Source organism: Haematobia irritans, chromosome 1, assembly GCF_050003625.1.
Source record: "Haematobia irritans isolate KBUSLIRL chromosome 1, ASM5000362v1, whole genome shotgun sequence".
Classification (NCBI taxonomy): domain Eukaryota; kingdom Metazoa; phylum Arthropoda; class Insecta; order Diptera; family Muscidae; genus Haematobia; species Haematobia irritans.
The window spans coordinates 28,244,344-28,260,058 of NC_134397.1; the positions used below are offsets into that span (position 1 = coordinate 28,244,344).

At 27.7% G+C, this 15,715-nt stretch overlaps 1 long non-coding RNA gene across 1 annotated transcript in view; it reads left to right on the forward strand.

Moving 5' to 3' along the window:
- The window catches only part of LOC142238040 (uncharacterized), a 29,859-nt gene extending 28,891 nt beyond the window's left edge, over window positions 1-968 (forward strand). Inside the window, exon 2 of the long non-coding RNA XR_012722625.1 lies at window positions 237-968. This is a non-coding gene — a long non-coding RNA (uncharacterized LOC142238040). The remainder of the gene's footprint in view (window positions 1-236) is intronic.
- Window positions 969-15,715: the final 14,747 nt, after the last annotated feature.

A 15,715-nucleotide genomic window follows, 5' to 3' on the forward strand; every position in this document is an offset into this window, starting at 1 on the left:
TTGCAATTGACGTAGGAGGTTCATTTTATAATTTTCATGATAGAAGCCATTTCAATTAAAAATTAATTTTGATCGATTAATATCGCGAATGAAGCTAAAAATTATTTGTTCTTCTATCGGAATTAAATAATCAGAATATATAAATAATTAATGAGTTAAATAAATTAAATTTAATTTAATGCTTATAAATCAGAATTCATTGTAGACTCCACTGTTCTTTGTTCTCCTTATTTCAGGCCCAATCATAAGAGAAGACCTTCCAGTCATCCACTTAAATGAATTAAACAAAATCGTTTTCTCCTCAAACTTAAAACAAAAAATAAACATATGGACTATACCTTCAAACATCATATGAAAATATTGGGGGATGCTCACTGATTCTATATGGGGCTATATGGTTTTATTTGCTTGAATGGCGAAGCAACAGAGGGGCGACTGATCCACATACACCGAAGAAGCATGCATCCGTAAAACAAAGTGGAAGACAACTTTGACAACTCAGAAGTATCTTGTAAATTTATGAAGGCAATCATCGTCAACATCATCATCATTGGTAGCAGTTGTAGCATTCAGCGGACAATGAAATGTGCATTCGAAGCCCATGTGTTAAACCACCAACAAAAAAAATCACAGCGAACCGCTGATGTACAGCAGCCCTGGCCATCAGCAAATTCATCGAATATCGAAAGAAAAAAAAACTAAACCAAAAGTGGCTCATGTCAGATTAAGACATAATTAGTAGAGGAACCAAATCAGTGCGTGGACGATTCAGAAACTAGAAGTGGAGAGGGTGGAAGGTGTAATCGAAGACAGAATAGACAGCTCTATAGACAGGCGAGACAGCTTCCACTCAAGTAGTCATGGGTAGATAGATGAAAAACAGCCATCATCAGCCTTATCACCATAATCGATTTTTTAATCAAAGGAAACCTCGAAAAATACACCAAAATGAATATTAAAATACCAAATCTCCCCTTTTCTCTTTCGCTGTCAATAGATTGTTAAGAATTTGTAAAACGAAGAAAAAGAGAATCTAGCCCCATTTTAAATAAGACCAGATCTTGGAAAAAAATCTAAATATCCGCATTTTCATAGGGTCTCCTGTATTTTATATTATAAAAAAAAAACATTTCTTATTTTTTAAATACACAAATAAATGTATATTCAAATTATGAACAAACATTTTAAAAAACCCAAGCACAACAATTGGTTTCGATCATTGTCTTTATTTACATAGAAAAGGGTCAGCGCATTTCAATTGGCAGAGGTCAAATTATATACCATTAAGAGAAAAATGCGCACCAAAACATATTTTCTATTTTGAATAAAATAATACGTGGGTTGTCAAAAATTCAAAACAATGAAAAATAACGTCGATATGCGTAAGCACATCATTCCATTTTTTAGAATACAATTTTATTTTTTAATTAATTTTTTTTCATATTTTTCGAAAAATTTTGAAAACATTTTCTATAGATAAGGAATTTTGACAAATTTTCCTATAGAAATGAAATTTTTACAAAATTTCGTAGGGACAAAAAAAATTACAAAAATTTCCTATATACAGAAAGTCTGACAAAATATTCCAGAGACAAGAAATTTCGATAAAATATCCTATAGACAAGAAATTTTGACAACATTTTATAAAAAGAAGAAATTTTAACAAAATTCCCTATGGAAAAGAAGTTTTGACAAAATTTCCTATAGACAAGAATGTTTGAAACAATTCCTATGGTCAAAGTATTTTGACAAAATGTCTTATAGATAAGAAATTTTCAAATATTTCCCATTGGCATGCAATTTTGACAAAATTACCTATAGACAAGACATTTTGACAAAATTTCCTATCACTAAGAAATTTTGGCAAAATTTCCTATAGACAAGAAATGATAAATTTGATCAAATTTCCTACAGACAACAATGTTCGAAAAAAATTCCTATGGTCAAGGCATTTTTAAAAAATTTTGTGAAGATAATAAATTTTCAAAAATTTCCTATTGACATGAAATTTAGACAAAATTTCATATAGACAAGAACTTTTAATAAAATTTAAAAATTTCTTGTCTATGGGAAATTTTGTCTAAATTTCTTGTCTATAGGAAATTCTGTCAAAAATTAATTTTTATGAGAAATTTTGTAAAAATTTCATTTTTATAGGCAATTTTGTCAAAACTTATTTCTGTGAAAAATTTTGTCAAAATTACATTTGTGTACGAATTTTTTCAAAATTTTATTTTGTGGAAAATTTTGTCAAAATTTCATTTCTGTGGGAAATTTTGTCAAAATTTCATTTCTAAAGGAACGTTTGTCATAGTTTAATTTGTATAGGAAATTTTGTCAAAATTTCATTTCTACAAGAAATTTTGTCAAAATTTCATTTCTTTCATTTTGTCAAAATTTCTTGTCTGTAAGAAATTTTATCAAAATTTCATTTGTATAGCAATTTTTGTTTAAATTTAATTTCTATAGGAAATTTTATTTGTATAGGCAACTTTGTACAAATTTGATTTCTATAGAAAACTTTGTCAAAATTTCTTGTCTATGGGAAATTTTGTCTAAATTTCTTGTCTATAGGAAATTTTGTCAAAAAATTAACTTTTATAGGAAATTTTGTAAAAATTTCATTTTTATAGGCAATTTAGTCAAAAACTTATTTCTGTGGAAAATTTTGTCACAATTACATTTGTATACGAAATTTTGTCAAAATTTCATTTTGTGGGAAAATTTGTCAAAACTTCATTTCTGTGGGAAATTTTGTCAAAATTTCATTTCTAAAGGAACTTTTGTCAAAATTTCAATTATATAGGAAATTTTGTCAAAATTTCTTGTCTGTAGGAAATTTTATCAAAATTTCATTTCTATAGCAATTTTTGTTTAAATTTCATTTCTGTAGGAAATTTTGTATAAAATTTCCAATAAATAAGCAATTTTGACAAAATTTCCCATAGGCAAGAAATTTTGACAAAATTTCCTATACACCCGAAATTTGGGCAAAATTTCCTATAGGCAAGAAATTTTAACAAAATTTCTTTTAGACAAGAACTTTTGACAAAATTTTATATATAGAAGAAATGTTTACAAAATTTCTTAACCATAAGAATTTTGACAAAATTTCCTACAGATAAGAAATTTTGACAAAATTTCCTAAAGACAAAATTTACTAGACAAGGAATTTTGGAAAAATTTCCTATAGATTAGAAACTTTGAAAAAATTTCCTATAGACAAAAAATTTCGATACAAATGTCCTATAGAAAAGAAATTTTGACAAAATTACTTATAGGCAAAAAATTTGACAAAATTTTCTATAGAGAAAAAAAAGTTGTGACAGAATTTTCCATAGAAAAGAACTTTCTTAACCATAAGACATTTTGACAAAATTTCCTACAGATAAGAAGTATTGACAAAATTTCCTAAATACAAAATTTACTAGACAAGGACTTTTGGAAAAATTTCCTATAGATTAAACACTTTGAAAAAATTTCCCGTAGACAAAAAATTTGGATAAAAATTTCCAATAGAAAAGAAATTTTGACAAAATTACTTATGGGCACAAAATTTGGCAAAATTTTCTATAGAGAAAAATAATTGTGACAGAATTTTCCTATAGAAAAGAAATTTTGACAAAATTTCTTATAGAGAAGAGTTATGGCAAAATTTCTTATAGACAAAAAATGTTGACAAACTTTCCTATAGGCAAGAAATTTAGACAAACTTTCCTATAGGGAAGAAATTTTGAGAAAATTTTCTATGGAATGATATTTTTATAAAATTTTATGTAAAAAGCGAATTTTTCCTTTAAACCTAAGTGTTTGTATAATTTTTTTATTGCCTACAAAAGTAGAAATTTTCTATAGTTTTTTTTTTTTTTTTTAATTTAATACTATTGGCTATAGAATAATAGGAAAAACCAATTGAAAAACAGAAAAATTATAAATTACCTATAGGAGTTTTTGTAAAAATTTTTTGTATATAAGAAATTTTGTCAAAACTTCATTTCTATGGGAAATTTTATCAAAATTTCATTTCTATAAGAAATTTTATAAAAATTTTATTTCTATGGGACAATTGAATTTTTATAGGAAATTTTGTCAAAATTTTTTAAAATTTAATACCATTGGCTGTAGAAGGGATTTTTTTTTACCAAATTTGGCAAAGAAATTTGATATTGACAAAATGTTTTAAATTTTAGAAATTCTACATTATTTTGCTACAGAAGATGGTTTTATGAAAAAGTCTTCCGAAGTTATGCAATTTTGATAGAACTTTCTATAGGAATGGCGTTTTAAAACAAAAATGTCTATGTCTATTGTAAAATCGTATTAAAACTGATTTTCGGCGTTTTTGTAAGATGCTTTATCGATTATAAGATTGGCTAATGATGTTGCTGCCTTGAGTTGTACATTTCCATGGATAAATGATTTTAGTTTCTTTCCTTATATGTTATTCTCTCTATTCAAAGTTCATAGATTTCCCAAGCCACTTATCATCACAAATTATTGGAAAATTCCCACCCACCCATATCCAGATAAATACATCACAGTATCTTCTCACTGTCTTCCATGCTATCGTTCATTCATATCATATGTGAACTATGACTGAATATCTACAGAGCAGTCATTTCTTCTAATTTTTAAATAAATGGCGTGAAATGAATGGCGCTACTGTTACATGCCTTTCGAAAATTCGCAAGTTTTAAAATCCCAGTTTGATTACAGATGCGACAAATCACACATCGATACAAGAATTGCAACATTGTCGATGTTGCAGTAACGAAAACAAATACTACCCTGATGTCAGCCAGACAACAGACATGAAAGACTTTTGTTGTTTGTCGTAAGCAAATATGGCAATAAAGAAAAAATCTTAACATTATACAGACAACTTTTGCATATATGTGAATAATAGGCAGAACGAACTGAAAAACAAAAAAATTATAAATTATGTATAGGAATTTTTGTAATTTTTGTTTTTTTGTATATAAAGAAATTTTGTGAAAATGTCATTTCTATGGGAAATTTTGTCAATTTTTGTTTTTTTTATAGAAATTTTATCAAAATTTTATTTCTATGGGAAATTTTGTCAAAATTTAATTTTTATAGGAAATTTCGTAAAAAATTTTATTTCTATAGAAAATTTTGTCAAAATTTAATTTTTATAGAAAATTTTGTCAAAATTTAATTAATATAGACAATTTTGTAGAGCTTTAATTTCTATACAAATTTTGCCAAAAACCTATTTATATCTTATTTCTACAGGAAATTTTGTCAAAATTTAATTTTTATAGAAAATTATGTCAAAATTTAATTTATATAGAAAAATTTGTAAAGCTTTAATTTCTATAAAAATTTTGCCAAAAACTTATTTCTATGAGAAATTTTGTCAAGATTTTATTTCTGTTGGAAGTCTTTGTTAAAATTTTCTTTTCCGTTGCAAACTTTGTTAAAATTTCTTCTATATAAAAAATTTTGACAAAATTTCTTGTCTATAGTAAATTTTGACACAAAATTCTCTGTAAGAAATTTTATCAAAATGTACTTTCTTACAAAACTTGACCAAGATTTCTATAGAAAATGTTGTAAAATTTCTTGTCTATAGGAAATTTTATAAAAATTTTATTTTAATTATCCTGTAGAAAACAAAAATTCTTGTCTATAGGAAATGTTGTAAAATTTTCATTTCTATAGGAAAAAAAATTAATTTTTATAGGAAATTTAGCCAACAACTTATTTCTTTGGAAAATGTTGACAAATCTTCATTTGTATACGAAATTTTGTCAACATTTCATTTGCAAATGAAATTTTGTCAAAATTTCATTTGTATAGGCAACTTTGTACAAATTTCATTTGTATAGAAAACTTTGCCAAAATTTCTTGTGTATAGGAAATTTTGTCAAAATTTTTTGTCTTTAGGAAATTTTGTAAAAATTTCATTTTTATACCCACCACCATAGGATGGGGGGTATATTAACTTTGTCATTCCGTTTGTAACACATCGAAATATTGCTCTAAGACCCCATAAAGTATATATATTCTGGGTCGTGGTGAAATTCTGAGTCGATCTGAGCATGTCCGTCCGTCCGTCCGTCCGTCTGTTGAAATCACGCTAACTTCCGAACGAAACAAGCTATCGACTTGAAACTTGGCACAAGTAGTTGTTATTGATGTAGGTCGGATGGTATTGTAAATGGGCCATATCGGTCCACTTTTACGTATAGCCCCCATATAAACGGACCCCAAAATTTGGCTTGCGAGGCCTCTAAGAGAAGCAAATTTCATCCGATCCGCCTGAAATTTGGTACATGGTGTTGGTATATGGTCTCCAACAACCATGCAAAAATTGGTCCACATCGGTCCATAATTATATATAGCCCCCATATAAACCGATCCCCCGATTTGGCTTGCGAGGCCCCTAAGAGAAGCAAATTTCATCCGATCCGGCTGAAATTTGGTACATGGTGTTAGTATATGGTCTCGAACAACCATGCAAAAATTGGTCCACATCGGTCCATAATTATATATAGCCCCCATATAAACCGATCCCCCGATTTGGCTTGCGAGGCTCCTAAGAGAAGCAAATTTCATCCGATCCGGCTGAAATTTGGTACATGGTGTCGGTATATGGTCTATAACAACCATGCAAAAATTGGTCCACATCGGTCCATAATTATATATAGCCCCCATATAAACCGATCCCCCGATTTGGCTTGCGAGGCCTCTAAGAGAAGCAAATTTCATCCGAACCGGCTGAAATTTGGTACATGGTGTTAGTATATGGTCTCGAATAACCACGCAAAAATTGGTCCACATCGGTCCATAATTATATATAGCCTCCATATAAACCGATCCCCCGATTTGGCTTGCGAGGCCTCTAAGAGAAGCAAATTTCATCCGATATGGCTGAAATTTGGTACGTGATGTTAGTATATGGTCTCTAACAACCATGCAAAATTGGTCCACATCGGTTCATAATTATATATAGCCCCCATATAAACCGATCACCAGATTTTACCTCCGGAACCTCTTGGAAGACCAAAATTCATCTGATTCAGTTGAAATTTGGTACGTGGTGTTAATATATGGCCTCAAACACCCATGTATAACTTGGTCGATATCGGTCCATAATTATATATAGGCCCCATATAAACCGATCCTCAGATTTGACCTCCAGAGCCCCTTGGAAGAGCAAAATACTTCCCATTCGGTTGAAATTTGGTACGTGATGTTAGTATATGGTATCCAACAACTATGCAGGAATAAGAAGTTTTAAGATACCACAACCCAAGTAATTCGATTGTGGGTGACAGTCTTTCGTAGAAGTTTCTACGCAATCCATGGTGGTGGGTACATAAGATTCGGCCTGGCCGAACTTGCGGCCGTCTATACTTGTTATAGGTAATTTTGTCAAAAACTTATTTCTGTGGAAAATTTTGTCAAAATTACATTTGTATACGAAATTTTGTCAAAATTTCATTATTTGGGAAATTTTGTCAAAACTTCATTTTTGTGGGAACTTTTGTCAAAATTTCATTTGTATAGGAACTTTTGTCAAAATTTCATTTGTATCGGTGATTTTGTCAAAATTTCTTTTCTTCAACAAATTTCGACAAAATTTCTTGTCTGTAGGAAATTTTATCAAAATTTCATTTCTATAGCAATTTATGTTTAAATTTCATTTCTATAGGAAATTTTGTCAAAATTTCAATTCTATAGGAAATTTTGTCAAAATTTCAGTCCTATAGGAAATTTTGTCAAAATTTCAGTTCTATAGAAACTTTTGTCAAAATTTCAATTCTATAGGAAATTTTGTCAAAATTAAATTCCTATAAGAAATTTTATCAAAATTTGATTTATATAGGAAATTTTGTCAAAATTTCATTTCTATAGGAAATTTTGTCAAAATTTCAGTTCTATAGGAAATTTTGTCAAAATTTCAGTTCTATAGGATATTTTGTCAAAATTTCAGTTCTATAGGAAATTTTGTCAAAATTTCATTTCTATAGGAAATTTTGTCAAAATTTCAGTTCTATAGGAAATTTAGTCAAAATTTCATTTCTATAGGAAATATTGTCAAAATTTCAGTTTTATAGGAAATTTTGTCAAAATTTCAGTTCTGTAGGAAATTTTGTCAAAATTTCAGTTTTACAGGAAATTTTGTCAAAATTTCAGTTCTATAGGAAATTTTGTCAAAATTTCAGTTCTATAGAAAATTTTGTCAAAATTTCAGTTCTATAGGAAATTTTGTCAAAATTTCAGTTCTATAGGAAATTTTGTCAAAATTTCAGTTCTATAGGAAATTTTGTCAAAATTTCAGTTTTATAGGAAATTTTGTCAAAATTTCAGTTCTATAGGAAATTTTGTCAAAATTTCAGTTTTACAGGAAATTTTGTCAAAATTTCAGTTCTATAGGAAATTTTGTCAAAATTTCAGTTCTATAGAAAATTTTGTCAAAATTTCAGTTCTATAGGAAATTTTGTCAAAATTTCAGTTATATAGGAAATTTTGTCAATATTTCAATTCTATAGGAAATTTTGTCAAAATTTCAGTTCTATAGAAAATTTTTTCAAAATTTCAGTTCTATAGGAAATTTTGTCAAAATTTCAGTTCTATAGGAAATTTTGTCAAAATTTCAGTTCTATAGGAAATTTTGTCAAAATTTCAGTTATATAGGAAATTTTGTCAATATTTCAATTCTATAGGAAATTTTGTCAAAATTTCAGTTCTATAGAAAGGTTTGTCAAAATTTCAGTTCTATAGGAAATTTTGTCAAAATTGCATTTCTATAGGAAATTTTGACAAAATTTCAGTTCTATAGGGAATTTTGTCAAAATTTCAGTTCTATAGGAAATTTTGTCAAAATTTAAGTTCTATAGGAAATTTTGTCAAAATTTCAGTTATACAGGAAATTTTGTCAAAATTTCAGTTCTATAGGAAATTTTGTCAAAAATTCAATTCTATAGGAAATTTTGTCAAAATTTCAGTTCTATAGAAAGGTTTGTCAAAATTTCAGTTCTATAGGAAATTTTGTTAAAATATCATTTCTATAGGAAATTTTGTAAAAAATTCAATTCTATAGGAAATGTTGTCAAAATTTCATTTCTATAGGAAATTTTGTCAAAATTTCAGTTCTATAGGAAATTTTGTCAAAATTTCAGTTCTATAGGAAATTTTGTCAAAATTTCAGTTCTATAGGAAATTTTGTCAAAATTTCAGTTCTATAGGAAATTTTGTCAAAATTTCAGTTCTATAGGAAATTTTGTCAAAATTTCAGTTCTATAGGAAATTTTGTCAAAATTTCAGTTCTGTAGGAAATTTTGTCAAAATTTCAGTTCTATAGGAAATTTTGTCAAAATTTCTGTTCTATATGAAATTTTGTCAAAATTTCAGTTCTATAGGAAATTTTGTCAAAATTTCTGTTCTATAGGAAATTTTGTCAAAATTTCAGTTCTATAGGAAATTTTGTCAAAATTTCAGTTCTATAGAAAATTATGTCAAAATATCTTTATATAAGCAACTTTGTACAAACTTCATTTCTATAGGAAATTTTGTCAACATTTTAGTTCTATAAGAAATTTTGTCAAAATTTTAGTTCTATAAGAAATTTTGTCAACATTTTATTTCTATAGGAAATTTTACCAAAATTCCATTTTTATAAAAATTTTCTATCAAAAATTTCATTTTTGGGACCACTCCACCCGTTTGTCCACTTGCATGTATAATTATGGAGTGGCGCTGATCGAACACGACACTAACAGCAAGTGTCTGCAGTTGTTATGCTTGATTGAAGATCGTTGAAAAACGGCATGACAATACCAGGAATAAAATGAAAAGCTGTCTTGAAGCTATAGTAATCGTCGACGAAATACAAATACACTTCATGATACTCGTGGAAATGCTAATATTATTAGAGAGATAATCAGAATAATTAAAACCATACTTTTTTTCTTATAAATAATAAACGGTTATATATTTTGACCCTTTCGTCAAGCAGAAATTGTTTTGTGATGCCTTTATGTTATTACGACAATCCTTATGCATTAGGTAGGGTGCCGCATCAAACCCCTAATACATGGCTATGACGACTGAAATATTCTCTGATCAAAAATCAAAACAAAGCAAATCGAATTCAAAAAACTCAGTGGGCACTTGGATGGAAATACACGATTTGTAATGAAATCAAAGAAGTGAGTGTGAGACATGCAGAACCAAATACACCCAAAAATAATTTTAATACCATGGATAGCCAAAAGTGAATGCAATTCCAATGAGTTAACAACTATGTCAGGAATCTCCAAAAGGAGACAATAAAACATTTCCATACATTTAAAATTTGTGTCTCTTCTTTGGATGGCGGGGACAAAACTACAACACAGCACCCAGAATTAGACATGAACGTGATTTACGGAACCCTTTAAATGGCGGAAAAAAAATCTTTTTGTCTTCCATTCTCATGGTTTATGTCGCATTCAACCAAGAGAAAGAAATGAAAATTGCATTTATTTGCATAGCATACAAGAATGGAAATGGTGATGGTGCAGATGATATTGAAATTGAAATAACGGCGAGGCCTAAATAGTTCACATATTTCAGGATTCGTGTTTTTCGCAAGACCCTTGAAGACAGACAATATTTTTGTTAAAAGACATAACATTTTTAAGCTGAAATATTTTTAGTAAATTTTTGATAAAATTTCCCAAAAAAGGAAATTTTTGACAAAATTTCCAATAGGCCAGAAATTTTAACAAAATTTCTTGTAGACAAGAAATTTGGCCGACATTTGCAGAGGCAGGGATTTTTGACAAAATTTCCTATACACAAGAATTTTTATCAAAATTTCCTGTAGGCAAGAGATTTTGTCGAAATTTCCTATAGACAAGATATTTGAAAAAATTTAGACAAGAAAGCTTTACAAAATTTCCAATAGGCAAGAAAATTTTCTATAGACAAGAAATTTTGACAAAATTTCTTATGGACAAAAATTATGACAAAATTTCGTAGTGAAAAGAATTTTTGATAAAATTTTTCTATAGAAAAGAAATTTTGATAAAATTTCCTAAAAACATTAAATTTTGACAAAAATTTATATATGAATGAAATATTTACACAGAATTTCTTATGGACAAGAAATTTTGACAAAATTTCCTATTGACTCGAAATTTGGTGAAAATTTGCTACAGACAAGAAACGTAGACAAAATTTCTTTTAGGCAAGAAATTTTGACAAAATTTCCTATAGACAAGAAATTGTAACAAAATTTCCTACAGACAAGAAATTTGACAAAAATCTTATAGACAAGAAATTTTGTCTAATTTTCGTATAGGCAAGAAAGCTTTACAAAATTTCCAATAGGCAAGAAATTTTAACAAGATTTTCTATAAACAAAAAATTTTAACACAATTTTATATAAACAAGAAATTTTGGCAAATTTTAACAAAATTTCCTATAGACAAGAAATTTTGAGAAAATTTTTTATTGACAAGGACTGTTGAAAAAATTTCCTATATACTAGAAATTTTGAATGAAAAAAATCCTTTATAAAAGAAATTTTGACAAAATTGCCTATAGACAAGAATTTTTGATAAAAATCACCTATAGATAAAAAATGTTGAAAAAATCACCTATAGATAAGAAATGTTAACAAAATTTCCAATCAACAAGAAATTTTGACAAAATTTCCTATAAGAAAAGTCAGTTCTATAGGAAATTTTGTCAAAAATTTCGTTTCTATAAGAAACTTTGTCAAAATTCGATATATATAGGAAATTTTGTCAAAATTTCATTTCTATAGGAAATTTTGTCAACATTTCAGTTCTATAGGAAATTTTGTCAAAATTTCAGTTCTATAGGAAATTTTGTCAAAATTTCAGTTCTATAGGAAATTTTGTCAAAATTTCAGTTCTATAGGAAATTTTGTCAAAATTTCATTTCTATAGGAAATTTTGTCAAAATTTCAGTTCTATAGGAAATTTTGCCAAAATTTCATTTCTATAAGAAGTTTTGTCAAAATTTCAGTTCTATAGGAAATTTTGTCAAAAATTTCGTTTATATAAGAAACTTTGTCAAAATTCGATTTATATAGGAAATTTTGTCACAATTTCAGTTCTATAGGAAATTTTGTCAAAATTTCATTTCTATAGTAAATTTTATTAAAATTTCAGTTCTATAAGAAATTTTGTCAAGATTTCATTTCTATAGGAAATTTTGTCAAAATTTCAGTTCTATAGGAAATTTTGTCAAGATTTCATTTCTATAGGCAATTTTGTCAAAATTTCTGTTCTATAAGAAATTTTGTCAAAAGTCAGTTCTATAGGAAATTTTGTCAAAAATTTCGTTTCTATAAGAAACTTTGTCAAAAATTTCGTTTCTATATGAAACTTTGTCAAAATTCGATTTATATAGGAAATTTTGTCAAAATTTCATTTCTATAAGAAACTTTGTCAAAAATTTCGTTTCTATAAGAAACTTTGTCAAAATTCGATTTATATAGGAAATTTTGTCAAAATTTCATTTCTATAGGAAATTTTGTCAAAATTTCATTTCTATCGAAAATTTTGTCAAAATTTCATTTCTATAGAAAATTTTGTCAAAATTTCACTTCTATAGAAACTTTTGTCAAAATTTCATTTCTATAGGAAATTTTGTCAAAATTTCAGTTCTATAGAAAATTTTGTCAAAATTTCAGTTCTATAGAAAATTTTGTCAAATTTTTATTTCTATAGGAAATTTTGTCAAAATTTCAGTTCTATAGAAAATTTTGTCAAAATTTCAGTTCTATACGAAATTTTGTCAAAATTTCAGTTCTATAGAAAATTTTGTCAAATTTTTATTTCTATAGGAAATTTTGTCAAAATTTCAGTTCTATAGAAAATTTTGTCAAAATTTCAGTTCTATACGAAATTTTGTCAAGATTTCATTTCTATAGGAAATTTTGTCAAAATTTCAGTTCTATAGGAAATTTAGTCAAAATTTCAGTTCTATAGGAAATTTTGTCAAAATTTCAGTTCTATACGAAATTTTGTCAAGATTTCATTTCTATAGGAAATTTTGTCAAAAATTCAGTTCTATAGGAAATTTTGTCAAAATTTCATTTCTATAGGAAATTTTGTCAAAATTTCAGTTCTATAGAAAATTTTGTCAAAATTTCAGTTCTATAGGAAATTTTGTCAAAATTTCAGTTCTATAGGAAATTTTGGCAAATTTTTATTTCTAAAGGGAATTTTAACAAAATTTCCTTGAAATCTTGAGAACATTTTTTATTGACAAGGACTGTTATATAGATAAGACATGTTAACAAAATTTCCAATAAACAAGAAATTTTGACAAAAATGTCTATGGAGAAGAAATTTTGACAAAATTGTATATAGAAAAAAAAATTGACAACATTTTTTTAGACAATAAATTTTAAGAAAAATTTCAATAGACAAGAAATTTTTATAGGAAATGTTCTATAGATAAGAAATCTTGACAAAATTTCCTATAGGTAAACAATTTTAACAAAATTTCTTATAGGCAAAAAAATTTTGTCAAAGATTTCTACAGGCAAACGCTTTCGACAAAATTTCCTATAGGCCAAATATTTTTGATAAAATTTTCTACAGGTAGGAAAATTTGAAAACCAGAAATTTTTACAAGGCATTTTTGACAAAATTTCCCATAGAAATGAAATTTTGACCAACTTTCCTATAGAAATGAAATTTTTACAAAATTTCCTGTAGAAATGAAATTTTGACAAAATTTTCTTTGGAAATAAAATTTTGACAAAATTTCCTATGGAAATAAAATTTTGACAAATTTTCCATGGAAATAAAATTTTGACAAAATTTTCTATGGAAATAAAATTTTGACAAAATTTCCTATGGAAATAAAATTTTGACAAATTTTCCATGGAAATGAATATTCGACAAAATTTCCATGGAAATGAAATTTTGACAAAATTTCCTATGGAAATTAAAATTTTCAAAAGTTTCTTATGGACAAGAAATTTTGCTAAAATTTTCCTATAGGCAAAGAATTTTGACAAAATTTTCTATAGATAATAAATTGAAAAAAAAGCTCTTGCAGATACGAAATTTTTCTATAGACAAAAAATGTTTGACTTAATTTCATATAGACTTGAAATTTGGACAAACATTTTAACTAAATTTTTTTATACCTGAAATTTTGAGAAAATTTTCTATAGACAAGAAATTTTGACGAAGTTACCTATAGACAAAGAATTTTAACAAAATTTTCCTTAGACAATGCATTTTGATAAAATTTTCTATAAACTAGTAATTTTAACAAAATTTCCGATAGACCAAAAATTTTGACAAAATTTTATATAGACTTGTCTTGTGGTTAAATTTTTTTTGCTAAATTTGTTCTAGGTCAGAAATTTTATGTTAGACAAGAAATTCCGACAAAAGTTTATATTATATTGTGTGAAGATTTCCTATAGAAATGAAGCCGGCGTGGTACCAAAAAGTTTTTCAGCGGTGGATTATCCTACCTCAGTAATGCTGATGACATTTCTGAGTGTTTCAAAGCTTCTCTAAGTGGTTTCACTGCAATGTGGAACGCCGTTCGGACTCGGCTATAAAAAGTAGGTCCCTTGTCATTGAGCTTAACATGGCAGCACTCAGTGATAAGAGAGAAGTTCACCAATGTGGTATGACAATGGACTTAATAATCTAACTGAGCCTGATACCTCGGGCTGCCACCTAACCTAACCTATAGAAATGACATTTTGAACAAATTTTTCTAAAGAAATGAAATTAGGGCAAATTTTCCTATAGACAAAAAATTTTAACAAAATTTTCTATAGACAAGAAATTTTTACAAAATTTGATATAGACAAGAATTTTTAATAAAATTTTCTGTAGACAAAAAATGTTCTCAAAATTTCCTATGGAATTCAACTTATTTTTCCTTTTCGATTCATTTGTTTTTGGCGGAAACATATATGACTTTGTCTTCTAATGTTTTCATTCATCCCAAATCAGTTTTGGGCCTTCCATATTTGCCACATATCACACAATATGTATGGCAATTCAACTCGTATCCTTTAGAAGATATATGTTAAGCTTCTGCTACCAATTTAATTTCATTAATCCACTTGTACGACATATTAATCCTGGCTAATAAACCTTATAAAATTCTTACAAATCGCTTTGATTTTATGCGCTCCCCACAAAAAAAAAATGCTAAGCTAGGCCATAAAGCGTAATGATGATGCCAAAGGAAGGTATTCGAAAGAATTCACCAGGAATGAGTAAAACGGGAATCCCTTGAAGCAATAAAGCGCAAAAGCATATTAATTTCCCAAATGTCTATGGAAAAATTCTTCTAATAGATCTTTATCATTTACTTCGAAATTGTGAAGAATATGCAGAAATATGGGATTGAGTGGAAACATAACACCCACAGACAATTTAGTGAATGTTCTGGTTGAACCTGAAACCACCATCGTTCGCTAGGAAGGAAGGATAGACATTGTTTAATTGTCAATCGACATCAAATCGTATCAATTGTTGTTGAAACCACAAAGACAGGCTAATATTTTTCGGTTGAGTTGGCAAATGCCAAGGGCCGTAGGGGGGTGGACACCATTGGCAAGAGCAGCTAGCAGCTCATCATTATCGATGATGATATGCCGTAGTCAAAAGAACTCAAGTCAAATAAGGCATCATCCCCACTAATCCCAACGGATATGCTCAATCAAAGCATAAACCCATTCCAT